This window comes from Heterodontus francisci, chromosome 6 (assembly GCF_036365525.1).
Source record: "Heterodontus francisci isolate sHetFra1 chromosome 6, sHetFra1.hap1, whole genome shotgun sequence".
Taxonomy (NCBI): Eukaryota; Metazoa; Chordata; class Chondrichthyes; order Heterodontiformes; family Heterodontidae; genus Heterodontus; species Heterodontus francisci.
This window is the reverse complement of record NC_090376.1, coordinates 131,010,114-131,025,586: the sequence shown is the minus strand read 5'-3', so window position 1 is coordinate 131,025,586 and position 15,473 is coordinate 131,010,114. Positions and strand designations below refer to the sequence as shown.

The 15,473-nt window shown below is 46.5% G+C and overlaps 1 long non-coding RNA gene across 1 annotated transcript in view; it reads right to left on the bottom strand.

Annotated features, from left to right (window-relative positions):
* Positions 1 to 839: 839 nt before the first annotated feature.
* The window catches only part of LOC137371035 (uncharacterized), a 166,589-nt gene continuing 151,955 nt past the window's right edge, over positions 840 to 15,473 (bottom strand). Inside the window, exon 3 of the long non-coding RNA XR_010975172.1 lies at positions 840 to 961. This is a non-coding gene — a long non-coding RNA (uncharacterized lncRNA). The remainder of the gene's footprint in view (positions 962 to 15,473) is intronic.

Sequence of the window (15,473 nt, the reverse complement as noted above, 5' to 3'; positions counted from 1 at the left end):
TAGGTTTTAGATAGTGTAATAATAGAAACAAAGATGTCTCATGAAGCGGTGTATTTATGGTCTGTTGGAGTGTGAAGTCAATTAGAAGTTAATGACTATGGTGCATTGATGATTTTGGAATAGGATCCAGTATGTTTTCATAAATTATGTGTACACGTTGATTACCATAATTAGTTTTTTTATTGTCTGTACCGTTGAAGCCAGAATCAGTTGTGTGCCACTTTGTACTCCAACACTCTGGTAAACTGAAAAAAGGTGTCAAAAATCTAAATACATAGGTTTACTTGTGAACGTATTTATACATATCAAGTCAACAGTGACATTTTACATTAAATTCAATGGATAACAATGTGCAGCTTGGATTTGTTCAGCTTTATCAAGAATCAGTAAGTTTCTATCCTATTGGTGCTTAAGAAATTATGGAACAAATTAATTTTCGTGCAATTTGTGGAGAAGATTCAGAACTCAAAGAAACTTCTTGCAAACTGGGTTTGCAAGGATAGTATCCATTTTTAGGCCTTTAGCTGCAGTGAGTCATCAGAAATGTTATATTATTCCTAAAAGTCTGCAAGGTATTCATGATAGAGCAGTTTATAGCTTCACACTTTCAACTATATTAGAACCAATCTGATAACTTTGCTACAACTATTAACTTGCATTGAGCACTAACAGAAAAATGTCATGCAGCATTTAATGATATTAAGATTAATAATGCGCTATAAGGTAAGAGTGAGTTGTATAACAATCATTTATAGACAAAGAATAACAGTGCAAGACCCAAAAGGACCGCTTCAGAATTCTTTGAAGGTCGTTTTCAATTGCATATTTTAGCACATTTCCTAGGATGAGCCTCCCACATTCACATTGTCTAAGTTGTTCGCAGATGACCCCATAAATTTCCCCAAGAAGGAAGCCATTGACAATGATGACAGTAGCAGGAAGGGGAAATACATCACAGAACCTGAGAAAAGAACATAAGAAAACAATGTTCAAATATATAGCCCTCTTTGAATGAGAATAGACAATATGGTATGCATCTTCACACTTGTAGAACCTATGCAATCATGAGTTCTACTCCATTTTGTTATTCATCTCAGTGAAAGTTCTGCATAAATATTCCTTGATGTCTACAGATTGTGAAAACCCAAATGTTCAACCACCTTCATGTCTTCATAACTCCGCCATGGCTTTCTGTCCTCTGCAGGACAACATCCCTGCCACTTGCACTTTAGGCCATAACATCCAATTGGAATTTTTGAACCTTTGCTGTTGAATAGTAGGATGACATTGCTCCTTTGGAAGGAACAAGACCACTGTAGAATAGTCCCATACAACCTTCCGCAGAAACACATAGATAAACTATGGTGGATATTTTCTGTTTCTTCATTTCCTAATCCCACACTCAGAGCAGGCTGAGCACTGAACTACTGTTCAAAAAATTCAGAATGTTTGAAGCCATATAATCTGGTTTCAACCTTATGTACACTGTCGACACTTTTGTATTGCATGATGAAGTTTGACACAGCAGAGGTGGCGGAGCAGAGTGACTTGTTGACCAGCCTTCTCCTTGCGGTTCCGTGGTGCAGATATCAGAGACTTTTCAAACCGTCTAAAAGCCAGGCTTCATGGATTAGCAGGACATATCCAATTCACTATCGCTAATGTGGCAATTCTTCCAACTTATGGAGGATGCATCCAAGAATGGACCCTTCCAAAGCTTGTAGACAGTTCTTTATAAAAAGTTGTAAATAGGAAACTCGCAAATAGTTTTAGAAACCTTTTGCTTTTAAGATGCATCCTGTTCCTTAAAAGTAATACTAAATACATTTTTGGACATATTTATGTACAATGTCGAGTATATTTATACACACTAATACCTATTTGATTACTTTACAAAATGTATTAAGTTTAGATGTAGAAATAGTGTCTAAGTTAATTGCACTTTAATTTGATAACATTTGAAACATGCATTACCTTTGACAATTAGTATGGGAGAATTTGCCCATTTTCATCACGTCTGTGTCCACTGTCACTCAATATAGATTGTCTATCACCATTTTGTATATTGAGATGGTATCCTGCAGTAAGATGCCCATTCATTCCCCTGTGCACTTGGGGCCCTTTCTATTAGTACTTTCATTATTGTATTCATAGAAGGTATCTTAGCTCATACCAATGGAAATATTTTTGGGTTAAAACTCTTCCCAGTGCTTGTTGATAACAATGTAGTGATTAATAATGTAGCCACATAATGTAATGGTAATAGATTTTTGACATATATTCTGCCATGCAGAAATGTAGAGAAATCTCCTTTTGATTGTATGATAATTAATCATAATGCATAATGGAAAATATCAAATATGTGTTTGACTAAGGTTGTAGGTGCCATTATAACATTTAAAAAAAAATAGGCTGATAAGGAAATTCGGTGAGGCTGTCCATCCGGAGTGAGTCGCATTAGGCACAAATGTGAGTTAACATAGATTTAGAACACTAAAATCTGATGCTGTAACTATCACCTAAGAAGCTGTGCTCTTGGAAACCACACTCACTAAATGTATACATTACAACAACAACTTATATTTATTTATGTAGCACTGTTAGTGTAATAAAACACCCCAAGGCACTTCACAGAGGCATTATAAAAAAAAATGTGACTGAGCCACATAAGGAGATATTAAGGTATATGACCAAAAGCTTGGTCAAAGAGGTAGGTTTTAAGGAGTGCCTTAAAGGAGGAAAGCGCGGCAGAGAGATGGAGAGGTTTAAGGAGGGAATTCCAGAGTTTACGTCCAGGCAGCTGAAGGCACGATCACAAGTGGTGGAGCAATTAAACTTGGAGATGCTCAAGTGGTTGTTATTAGAGGAGTGCAGATATCTCGGAGGGTTGTGCGGCTGGAGGAGATTACGGAGATAAGGAAGGATTTGAAAACAAATATGAGAATTTCTGATGAGAATTACTGGTGGAATAAATGATTTCAAAAATCAGAAAATTATAATGAGATTCATCCTTAATAACTGCTTTATTTGGTGTCTTCAGTTAAGGGAAGACAATCTATGACAACCATATTAATCATCAGGAAATATGAAGCAGTGGCTTTTGCACTAAAAGTATCTTTATCCCTCAAAATGCTACTTTTCCCTTTAGTGGGTTATTGGCTAAAATGATAAGAAAGAACTAAACATGTGGACCAGTGCTGCTTTGTAATTGGTCCACAGCAATGTAGAACAAGATTGATAAATTCAGTAATACAAAAAAAATATACTGCAGAGGCTGGAAATCTGAAATATAAACAGTGCTGGAAATATTCAACGGGTCTGGCAGCATCTGTGGAGAGAGAAAAACAGAATTAACGTTTCAGGTCAATGACCTTTCATCAGAATTGGATAAAATCAGTCTCTCTTCCCTTGAGATGGAGTGTCTTTCCATCATGCCTGAATATGACATTTTGGTTTGTTTCTCTGTTTTGGTTACCTTGTTCTCACCTCCAAGATTGTTGTTGTGTTAGTTAGATTGAGGTGATCCAGAATTTTGTGGTCACTCTAGGGCTCATCTTGACGTTTGGGCGACAGACTGACGGCATGTGTTGCTTTGCCCATTTTGGGGATGAAGAGGCCCCTGCAATTTTGAGGCAACAGCCATGAGGGGCCTAGCTAGAGTCGACAGGAAGGATCTGTTTCCCCTAGCAGAGAGGTCAATTACCAGGGGGCACAGAAATAAGGTGATTGGTAGAAGGATTAGAGGGGACATGAGGAAAAACTTTTTCACCGAGAGGGTGGTGGAAGGTGGGATTAGATTGGCAGCTAGTTATCTTTTCCGGCTGGCACGGACATGACTGGTTGAATGGCCTCCTTCTGTGCCATAATTTTTCTATAGTTCTATTGAAGTCTGGCAGGTGGATTGCGGGGGGATTAAACAGGCCTCACAAAGCAGATCGCCAGATTGAGGCCTGATGCTCGGGCCGAGGCAGCTGCCAATGGCGTTATGTTGCAGGCAGGAGGTTATGATCCTGGAGGGTGGGATCCAGATTTGTTTCATGAGGCCCGGTAGGAACACTGCTGCTCATCCAAAGACTGTAAAAATAACTCCACGTTACCTTTTGCCGGGGCTCCTCGGTTCCATCACCGGTGAACTGGTGAAAGTGTGCACAGTGCAGGCTCCAACTAGTTCTGACCTAAAATGGCACTCGGGCCCTAATTACGTTATAGGACCCAGATTGCCATGGTGATGGGGACATCACCTGAAACAGGCAGGTGCTTTAGACACCTGGCAATAGGACCCTTTCAAAATGGAGTTGGCTGCATCATGGAGTTAATAGGGACAATAAGGCTACTAACCCCATTTTTAGGCCTTTACCACCCCATTATCAGCAGGTGAAGGCAGTGAGAATTGAAACCAATGTTTCGTTAGTGGTGAGTAATTAGTAAAGTGCTTGTGAATGGTTGTTCTTTATGTTTCTTTTTAATTTTGTTAAATCTAATATAGAGATTTGTAAAACTTAAAATGTGAATACTCATAACACGAATCCAGTGTGTGGCCAATGATTGATTTGATTTACTTGAATTTTAAATAAACTTGTTTGTGTTATATTGAGGCACGCATTTTGGTTGAACATGGTTCGGGGACAATTGGGTCATGGCAGTCAAAAGAATGAAGTGAATAATGTTGTAGAACCTGATTGGTCATAATTATATTTGTGATGTGGTGAGACGGCAAGTGCCAACCTTTCTCTATGATGTAAAATATTTTAATGTTATTCAGTATTCTGACCCAAACAGATAGCATGCAGTGTGGTGCAAAGGTTATTTGATTATTTTCTCAACCAGTATGGAAGTCTGTGCTGTAACACTGTGAATGATTTCCACTTTCCACATTATCCTTGTGATCTCTTTGAATGGGTGGAAAACTGTGGGAAGTTGGATGCTTTGACACAGCACCCACTAGAAACTGGATTGATGCTCCTGAAGCTCATTTTATTTGGGGCCCTTCCTGCCTTTAGGGGGTTCTGTTCCATTCTGACCCCTCAGTCTGGGCTGAATGTAAACTCAGCATTCTGAGCTGAAACCCATTGTTTCACATAGTTTCAAACATTTAACCTTGGTTGGAAATTTGACAGATTGAATGTAGTATGTGTGATGAACGTTTATATATTTGGCAACAGTGGAGTGAAGCATTTTGTTTTTCAGATCGGGAAGTGATTGAGCACTTTAGGATTCCATTAAAATGGATCAGAATTATGTTTGAATTATGAATATATATCTACCTCAAGTGGACTCTTAACACTATGTTATTCATGAAAATTAGAACCAAAGGAGTTAATTCACTTTTCCTTTCTTGAGCATTCTCTTTCACAATTCAGTGCCAACCAATGAGGTTTTCTTTTTGCAATAAATCGGAACTGCTTCACGGGAATGGAATGAGGTGGTTCAGGGAAATTGCTAATTGGAACAGGATAGGCAGGGAGGAACCACACAAAGTTTGAACTGGAAGTGACATTCCAGCCTACTGTGTTTTGACTGTGGGGTTCCTCCAGCTCATTTGAGACTCCAAGGACAATTTAAATTACATCATAGTTTAATTAGAAGTGTCTGGAACTGTGAAATGTTACATTATGGATAAAAACTATCATAAACCTCTGAAAAGATAGATATCAAGTGTTTCTTTTTGTGTGGGATATGAAACCCAATGTTACCTTGTTCTACTGATCCTTGTAAAACATATTTGTCTATTTTCTATTCTAAGAGGACGTAGGAATTTCGAACAAGGTGAAAAGTTGGGCCAGCAATATAAAACACACCGATCTGTTATGAGAAACTACAACAATAGGATGTACTAATCCAGTGCCTTTAATGTAATAATGTCACAAGGCACTTCACAGGTTGGTTTAAAAAGAAAATTTGATACCCAGTCGCATAAAGAAATATTAGGGCAGATCAAAGTGGTAGGTTTTAAGGAATGTCTTAAAGGAGGAAAGAGCGGTGGAGAGGTTTAGGGAGGGTATTCCAGAGCTTGGGGCCGAGGCAGCTGAAGGCTCAGCCACCAACGGTGGAGTGATTAAAATCGGAGAGGCTGAAAAGGCCAGAATTAGACGAGCACAGATAACTTGGAGGGTTGTAGGGCTGGAGGAAATTACAGAGCTAGGGAGGAGAGAGGCCATGGATGAATTTGAAAACCAGGATGGGAATTTTAAAATTGAGGTGCTGCCTAGCCAGGAACCAATGTAGGTCAGCGAGCACGGGGTGATGGGTGAACAGGACTTGGTGTGAGTTAGGACACAGGCAGCAGAGTTTTGGATGACCTCCAGTTTGAGGAGGGTAAGTTCTATTGGTGGCCCTCTGAGATTTTCCTCAAGAATGAACATTTATGGTGGGAAGTGAGATATTGATCAGGCAAAGAGTTTCACAGTTATAATCACGTGAAATCAATGTGCCACTGGGAACCGCCAAGTATTTTATCCTCCCTGTATATTGTAGTAGTGCATTGGCAAATATTTGAGTACAAGATTTGAATTTGTTGTGGAAGGTTCAGAAATTCAGGTTATTTGAAGCTGAATCCAGAGATCATTTTAAGGCTGTGAACTACACCAGTTATCATGTATACTGGTGCATATACTTTCTGGTGTTAATTGAGCTTGCTCTATAGGTTGCAGATTGGTTTTACTTTTGCCATCATTTCTTTAGGGATAGACATAGATTGGGTATTACAGGGCTGGATATAAACTGTGACAATCAAAGACTCTGTTGTGGTTCCCTGAGTGGTGATTAATCATGTAAGGTAGCAAGGTTGAGTACTGATGAATCTCCTGGAGTTTTACTTGATTAATTTTGACTGTTGGAGAATATTCATTCAGAACTTTTCTCATGAAATTAAAGTCTGTGATAGTTTAGACTCTCCATGGCTTTGTGGGAGGAACAAGTTTAATGGGCTGAATAGCCTTTTCTCATTTCATGCTTTCTTACTTTATGCCACAATTTTGAGTTTGTGGTAATTACCATGAAGGGCACCTTCCTGCATCTCATAATCAGTAATTACGTGGATGCATCATCACCAATGGCCCATAAACTGCTTTTCCCACTTTGACAGCCAAGGATCAAGTGCCTCTGACTAGCCAGAAAGTAGAAATAGCTTTTTTTAAAAAATCCTTTTTGTAAAAAAAGCTGACTTTTATGCTACTGCACCTGCCTTAAATGCCATGGAAACGTATAAGACTAAAATTAAAGATCTGCACTCCCAGTCGGACCTGCTTTTGAAGAGAGTGGATGTTGGAGATTTGGCACTTCTTGGTTGCAGACCTATCTCTGACCTGTGCACATTTTTCACCATTTGAGTGCAGTTCTAGAAGTGTGGGGTTGTTAAATTTAGCCAGCAATGTGCTGAGAAAATAATGCCACCCTATAAGAATGGATATAGTTTAGGAAGTTAAAGCTCCATTATGCCAAATAAGCTTGTCCCTTTTTGATAATTCATCCTTACTTAACTAACTACCTACCTCCTCATCATGCTGCTCAATCGCTTCGTTCTCTGGATATGCATTAGCTTTTCAATCTATTTATACAGTCTGCTTTAACAGACTGCCCTATTAATTTATTCCTTGTGACTATTTTTTGGGAAAATAGTTTGGCTAACTTACTCGTTTTGACTTGCCTTTGAGAGCTGAATTTTTCCAGCCAAAACAGCAGGCGCACAAGATGTTCGTCGCAGAGCTACCGCAATATTTCATGCAGTGGCTCATTTACATGTCCAGGATGGACCGCCTGCCCTGATGACGTAAGGGGGAGGGCGGTCCGTCCCCAGCAACGCATCTGACGCCACCGAACAGGCGCCAACGCCATTTTTAAAGGGCTTCAGGCCCTTCCGAAGCATTTAAATTTTTAAAGTGACAGTTTTAATAACATTTAAATTCTATTCAAAGTTCCAATTCCCCCTCCCACGTCCCCATGACTAATCAGTTCATTAATTACAGTCTTCCACCCCCCCCCAAAAAAAAAATTTCTTCTGAACTTTTCTTAACTTTGACCTTCAACCCCTTCCCACCATTCCCTCAACCAATAGCACAAGTTTTCCCCGCTCCCCCCTCTACCACCCTGAAAATTTCACTCCTCTCCCGCACCCCCCCCCCCCCACCTCCCCACCAGTGTTCCACCTCGGATTTCCGAGCAGAGATCTGAAGGCGTGGGTGTTCAGGCAACCAGCTGTAATATCGGCGCGGGACGGTCGTCGTGACGAGGTAAGTAATTATGCATGAATTAACATTTATTTAGATATTTAAATTAAGTTTTCATCGCCAAGTAGCGGGGGTGCTGCCACGAGGTCTCGCCGCTGCCCTTAATATGTGGTGGGGCCCTCCCAGCGTCGAGGCCTGTGGCGGGCCTCTCCCAGAGGTATTTTCCGGGCTCCCCCACTACGACCTCCGACGTTGGGGGGGCCTGGTAAAATCCAGCCCTGAAACTTTTCACGGTAGTTGAAATATGAATAGAGACTTGAAAAGTTAGGTTCTAATTGTGAATTGTGAATTATCAATTGTTTAATTATATACAGGTGAAGGGTCTTAACTGGGCTGTTACTTTATCGCTTATAAGAAGAGTCTTACTGAGACTGGAGAATGGTTTTGGGTGAGGAGCTACATGTCTATAATCCTTTTACTCTGTGCAATAAATGTGAAACTGAGTAAAGATAGGCTCCAGCATTATCCTTCCATAACAAGCTTTCTGGAATTTAACAGTATTTTCTGTTAGAACAATGCAGATTATGGGGCGATATGACAGAAGTGTTTAAAATTCCGAAAGGAAGGGACAGTGCAGATAGAAGCAGACCATTTCCAGTTTTATTAATGTTTAATTTGAATGTTGTTTTTTATTAGTGTTTTATTACATTAAATACACTATGTAAATGCATGTAGTGTTGTTATGGTTGAGGGGTCATGAACAAGGGGTAATGCACACAACATTAGATGTAAGAGATTTTGAACAGTGGCACCACCAGGACCGGACATAGATAAGTAAAATAGGACTTTGTCGACTTTGGGTGGATGTCCTCGCCTCTTGCTTCATTGAGCAGGTTAGAATGGGGAAATGTCAGCTCCCAGTGACTCCAAGGCAGCTAACTAGCCCAGCAGGTTGGGTTAAAATTGCCTTCTCATAATCTAGGATGGCTTGGCAGTGTAATGCTGAGGGAGTGTTGTATTGTCAGAGGTGCCCTTTCTGTCTGCTGAGATATATGTTTAAAATTCCTCTCTCAACAAATACAAATACCATCAAAAACAGTATGACTGTGGAGAGAAGCAAAGTTAGCATTTCAGACAGTTGCCCTTCATCAGAACTAAAAGATAGTAAAGGCAAAAAGTTAATAAGAGGGAACGGAGGGGGGAGTTTTTACCTGCCGAAGTGCTGGGAGAAGGTGGGGTGGGTGTGTGGAGAAGGGTCCGGTAGCATGTGAAAAACAAAGGATTCCAGTTTTAACTCCACAGCGTGTGATTTCTGGCCCTGATAGGTTCCTCGCCCGGAAGTTAGCCTGATTGAGAACCTTGGCTTCCAGTTGGGTGGGGAGCACCACAGAGGAGGCCACAGGACCAGGTATGTCTGATCTGTGATCATGGAGAGTGAGGGGGGGGTCTGTATCCCAACCCCAGGGGATCCAATCCTGCGGCAGATCCGATCCTGGGACTGGTTGTATGGGGGTTGGGTGGTTCAATCATGGGAAAGCTGGGGGTGGGGGGGGGCGGGAGGAAGCACTCCTACTCGTCCTGACCCACCCGAATGCTCTAAAGTCACTTGCCTTCTCTGCGAGGTGTCTTTGTCTTGCTGCAGCTGCCGGGTTCCCCGAGGACTGGGAAACATGGCTGGCCACAGTGAAATCTGCAAAGCAGGTTAATACCGAGGCTTCCAGTCTCATTAACATATTTAAAATACCAAGCTGCCTCCTAGTTGCGGATTGGCTGACCGTCCCTTCTCCCGCCTCAGTAAAATTTGGAAGCCAGGAGTTCTGGACGTGCTTGGAGTTTTTGCCCATTTAATTACCACCTGCACCCAATCCCACCCACTCACCCACCCATGTTAAAATTCTCCCACCCCCCCAACCCCCCCAACCCCCCCATCCGCCCACCGAGTAAGAGAACCAGAAGACGAAAAGACAAAGCTGGGTTGTAAACTGATAAGCTGATTGATTGATTCCAGCACTTTCCGTTTATATTTCAGATTTCCAGCACGTCCAGATTTTTGTTTCGCTGTTTATTTCATTGCTGTTTGCTGAATGATGTTGTATAAATGATCATGATTTCGATCTTAACGACTGATCTACACACAACTACATTTTCAAATGTAAATTAAATTTAATTTGATTTTGTGTCTGAGTGCGTTATTTAGATAGATAATTTATTAACCATAAATCGGTGTAACTTGTTAAAATGTGGCATAATGTTGGTTAAGACAAATATGTTGAGAAATATTTCACTCTGATTCATTTTGAAGTAGAATCTCTTAGCAGAAAACTAGTACATCCCTTTCCCCTTTTGCCCCTATCTCTCTTCTCCCCTCATATACTGGTCCAGTTTTATAAGTGCTGATTGCCAATTATGTCTTACTTGAGTGGCTATCTTTAAATGTGAGCGTGGACAGAGATTATTGGTGGGCTATTTGATAGGGCAGCACACAGAAGCTGAATGCAATCTATCACCCATCCTCCTGATACCAACAAATGCATAACTGAGCAATGATTGCTGAGGAGTGTGTACCAGACTGATTCCATTCCCTCACTTAGCTTAGTGACGCTGAGGCCTATTGCAGTACCCTCAGCCTCGGTCTCAGTAAATGCAGCACTGATCAAGGTTCCAATGTGCAACTGCCTTTGTAAATTTATTCTGAGTCATTTGATCATTAGTATACTCAATGGGAGAGCAATTTGTTCATGTAGTGCCATTGCTAGCAATGCTACACAGACTATGTCAATTCCCCAGGGCCAGACAGCACTCTGGACTGTTACTTACTTGGCCCACGTGGCCGCCTTCCATGATATCAATGGAAAATGCTGCGCAGGCCATACAGGTAGCTGTCTGTCCCCAGGGAATTCACATAAGTCTGCATAACACTGCTTACGTGACTGAACTCCTCCCCCAGTAACTTTTGAATGACCCTGATGTGGTTTCTGGGTTATATAGAGTTACTGGGAAATTGGCTCGTAGTGCCCATTTTCCCCCTTAATGTTCCAAAGTGACATCCGTGCGTGCACCCTTCTGATGCAATTTGCAGCAGACATCAAGGGCAGGATTTTCCCTGCGGGCTTCAGGACCCTGCCGTCAGGGTCGAACGGGGGTCAGAAGCCCGCACTGTGTGGGTAAGTCACCAGGCTGTGACGTTCTCCGAATTGGCTTTTAATAGCCAGAGGGCAGGCTGCCATCCAATTAAGGAAGGAGGGCTGGCTTGCATCCATCCACACCTCCCCCCCCCAATCCCCCCCCATCCACCACCCCCCCCATCCACCACCCCCCCAACCCCCCCCATCCACCACCCCCCCAACCCCCCCCATCCACCACCCCCCCAACCCCCCCCATCCACCACCCCCCCAACCCCCCCCATCCACCACCCCCCCAACCCCCCCCATCCACTACCTCCGCCGCCCCCCCATCCACCGCCGCCCCCCCATCCGCCACCCCCCGCCGCCCCCCCATCCGCCGCCGCCCCCCCCCATCCGCCGCCGCCCCCCCCCATCCGCCGCCGCCCCCCCCCATCCGCCGCCGCCCCCCCCATCCGCCGCCGCCCCCCCCCATCCGCCGCCGCCCCCCCCCATCCGCCGCCGCCCCCCCCCATCCGCCGCCGCCCCCCCCCATCCGCCGCCGCCCCCCCCCATCCGCCGCCGCCCCCCCCATCCGCCGCCGCCCCCCCCCATCCGCCGCCGCCCCCCCCCATCCGCCGCCGCCCCCCCCATCCGCCGCCGCCCCCCCCATCCGCCGCCGCCCCCCCCATCCGCCGCCGCCCCCCCCATCCGCCGCCGCCCCCCCCATCCGCCGCCGCCCCCCCCATCCGCCGCCGCCCCCCCCATCCGCCGCCGCCCCCCCCATCCGCCGCCGCCCCCCCCATCCGCCGCCGCCCCCCCCCATCCGCCGCCGCCCCCCCCCATCCGCCGCCGCCCCCCCCCATCCGCCGCCGCCCCCCCCCATCCGCCGCCGCCCCCCCCCATCCGCCGCCGCCCCCCCCATCCGCCGCCGCCCCCCCCCATCCGCCGCCGCCCCCCCCCATCCGCCGCCGCCCCCCCCCATCCGCCGCCGCCCCCCCCCATCCGCCGCCGCCCCCCCCCATCCGCCGCCGCCCCCCCCCATCCGCCGCCGCCCCCCCCCATCCGCCGCCGCCCCCCCCCATCCGCCGCCGCCCCCCCCCATCCGCCGCCGCCCCCCCCCCATCCGCCGCCGCCCCCCCCCCATCCGCCGCCGCCCCCCCCCATCCGCCGCCGCCCCCCCCATCCGCCGCCGCCCCCCCCATCCGCCGCCGCCCCCCCCATCCGCCGCCGCCCCCCCCATCCGCCGCCGCCCCCCCCATCCGCCGCCGCCCCCCCCATCCGCCGCCGCCCCCCCCATCCGCCGCCGCCCCCCCCATCCGCCGCCGCCCCCCCCATCCGCCGCCGCCCCCCCCATCCGCCGCCGCCCCCCCCATCCGCCGCCGCCCCCCCCATCCGCCGCCGCCCCCCCATCCGCCGCCGCCCCCCCATCCGCCGCCGCCCCCCCCATCCGCCGCCGCGCCCCCCCCATCCGCCGCCACACCCTCCCCCATCCGCCGCCACACCCTCCCCTCATTCATTCTCCTCCCCCCCCCCCCATCTCCCTTATTCATTCTCCCCCCTCCCTCATATCACGGCTGTGGATTGGCAGGGGTGCTGTCATCCTGAGAAAGGACAGCCGGTTTGTGCTCCGTGGAGGCACTGCCATTCCTCTGGGGCAGCGCCTCAGCAATCCTAGTCAGCTGTTGGTGAGCAGATTGCTGGATTATTGTAATGTCTTGGAAGCCCCTTTGAACAGTAGTTTCCAGAGCTATGATGGCAGCAGTCTGAGCCTGCCTGGCAGCAAACTGAGATTGCATGTCTTTAGTCTGAGCTTTCACTGCAGCACTCAGACATTGTGTGCCTGCTGCTGGCACTGCAATGGAAGCTGAGACATCGGACGTCGGCCATCAGACAGTGCATCATGGTTGGCTCCACATGTGTGCTGATGGAGGTAGCCAGCATTTCATGTTGAAAAGGATGGGAAACAAGCTCTACGCAAAACCCTGTGCCAACTTGGTGGTGAACTCCTCCCTGCTCTTTGACATTGAGTGCAGGCTTTCTGGCAGGCTTCCCAGTGCTCCAAGCATTAGGGTGTGTACACCAATCAGCCTACTTTGTAGCTTGGCCCATTGGAGTCTTTATCTGAGTCCTCTGCAGCAAAACTAATGCTGGGCCTCGCCTTCTGGTGAGCTGGCACATGCTCAATCAATCCTTTCCCCCTGTTCTGGCTGTAGTGGACGTGTGCCCAGTGTCTCACCATGTGAGGATCCTGCCTTTATCCTCTCCTCTAATACATATGCAGTGCCAGTATCTGTGCTTGTAGCTGTGACTGTGAAAGGGAGTTTTTTTTTTACTCGTTCATGGGAGGTGGGCGTTGCCGTCTCGGCCAGCATTTATTGCCCATCTCTAATTGCCCTTGAACTGAATGGCTTGTTAGGCCATTTCAGTGGGCATTTAAGAGTGAACCACATTACTGTGGGTCTGGAGTCACATGTAGACCAGACTTGGTAAGAACAGCAGATTTCTTTAGCTAAGGAGCATTAGTGAACCACATGGGTTTTCACAACAACTGACAATGGTTTCATGGTCACCATCAGACTAGCTTTTTAATTCCAGATTTATTAAATGAATTGAAATTTTACCATCTGCCGTGATGGGATTCGAACCCATAACATTAACCTGGGTTTCTGGATTAGTAGTCCAGTTATATTACCACTAAGCCACTGTATCTTCACGTTCACTGTCTTCCTGCTCTTTCAACACTACCCTAGGCAGGTTGCAGTTCTTGGGATCTGAAATGAGAAAGGGACAAAGTTTGGGTTGTGGTGAGGGGAAAAGAGAAAGTAAGAGATGCACACCTGCATCATCTGCACCTTCTAAGTCAGAAGAGAGTTCGGGATGAGGGAGAAACGCAATACCCGGACTCAGCCCAGCCCGACCCGAGCCCGAAAGCCGGACCCAAAAAGGGACCTGACCCGAACCCAACTCGTTGTTGGGTCACGTCGAGCTCGGGTCGGGTAGCAGGCCTTTACTCCATGGCGTTCAGAACACAGAGGCGTGCCTCTCCCTGATCCATTAGTCCCTGTTGCCTCTGATTGTGTGCCACCTTCTCCTGCAAGACAAAGGGACGCATGTCCGTAAATGTTATGTAATCTGTTTGGGTGCAAGCTTTGAATTGTGGATGCAAGGCTTGCAATAATGCGAAGTGTGTAAGGGTGAGGTGAAGCATATGAATGTTCGGGTTAAGTTTTGATTGATAGAGATTGCTGGTAGATGACTGATGGGGGGTGTGATGCATTGAGCAGTGGCTGAGGCTCCAGGTGCAGTCGGTAGGATATGGCATTAAAAGATGCACGCACTGACCTTGACAACTCATGTGAGGTCATTAAACTTCTTCTGGCACTATATCCAGATCCTTGAGGCTACATTCCTGACATTGACCTCTGTGGCAATCTGTTCCCACTGCCTTCTTATTTGTTGAGCCTCCTGAGCATACAGGACATCTCTCCTCCTTTCTACCTCCTCCACCAAGACCCCCAGTGTAGTGTTGGGAATCCTTGGTGCATGCTCTCTCCCATGGCAGCCATTGTCGAATTGTCTACAACACTATTCCCAATGATGTCAATACCTGTTCCAGCCACAATCTACCTCCCCTTGAAGAGTTGCAAGCTCACTTTAAGTAGTGCTGTCCATTCATTGGGCCCCCTGCTGATGCATGCAGGGAACGCTGGATACTTTCAGCAATCATGCTAATGAGCAGGCAGCATGAACTTGGCGGGGCTACTTCATGAGCAACCCCCATGGAGTTTAAGCACAAAAGCAGGCCATTTGGGCAATCAGCTCATTGCTGGCATTTCTGCCTCGCAGAACTTTCCACCCCTCTTCATGTATCATTATTGCATATCTTTCTATTCCTTTCTTCCTCGTGCTTATTAAGCTTCCCTTTAGAAACTGAGGTACTAAAAATTGTTGTCCCTATAATTGATTCTTCTTCCCACCAATTGCTCTCCTCCTCTTCCATTAATTATAACTCCTCGCCTCCCTGCTATCTCCATCCAGCCAAGGGTAGAGAGATTGGAGTACGCAATACTTTGCAGTTCTGTTGCAACCAAGAAATTTTCTGTTTCCAAGCATTTAGTATGCCTGGACATTGTTACATAACAAGAGCTAGTTCAGTAAGCTGGAAGGAGGAGCTTGACAGATGAAATCTGTCACAATTTATACA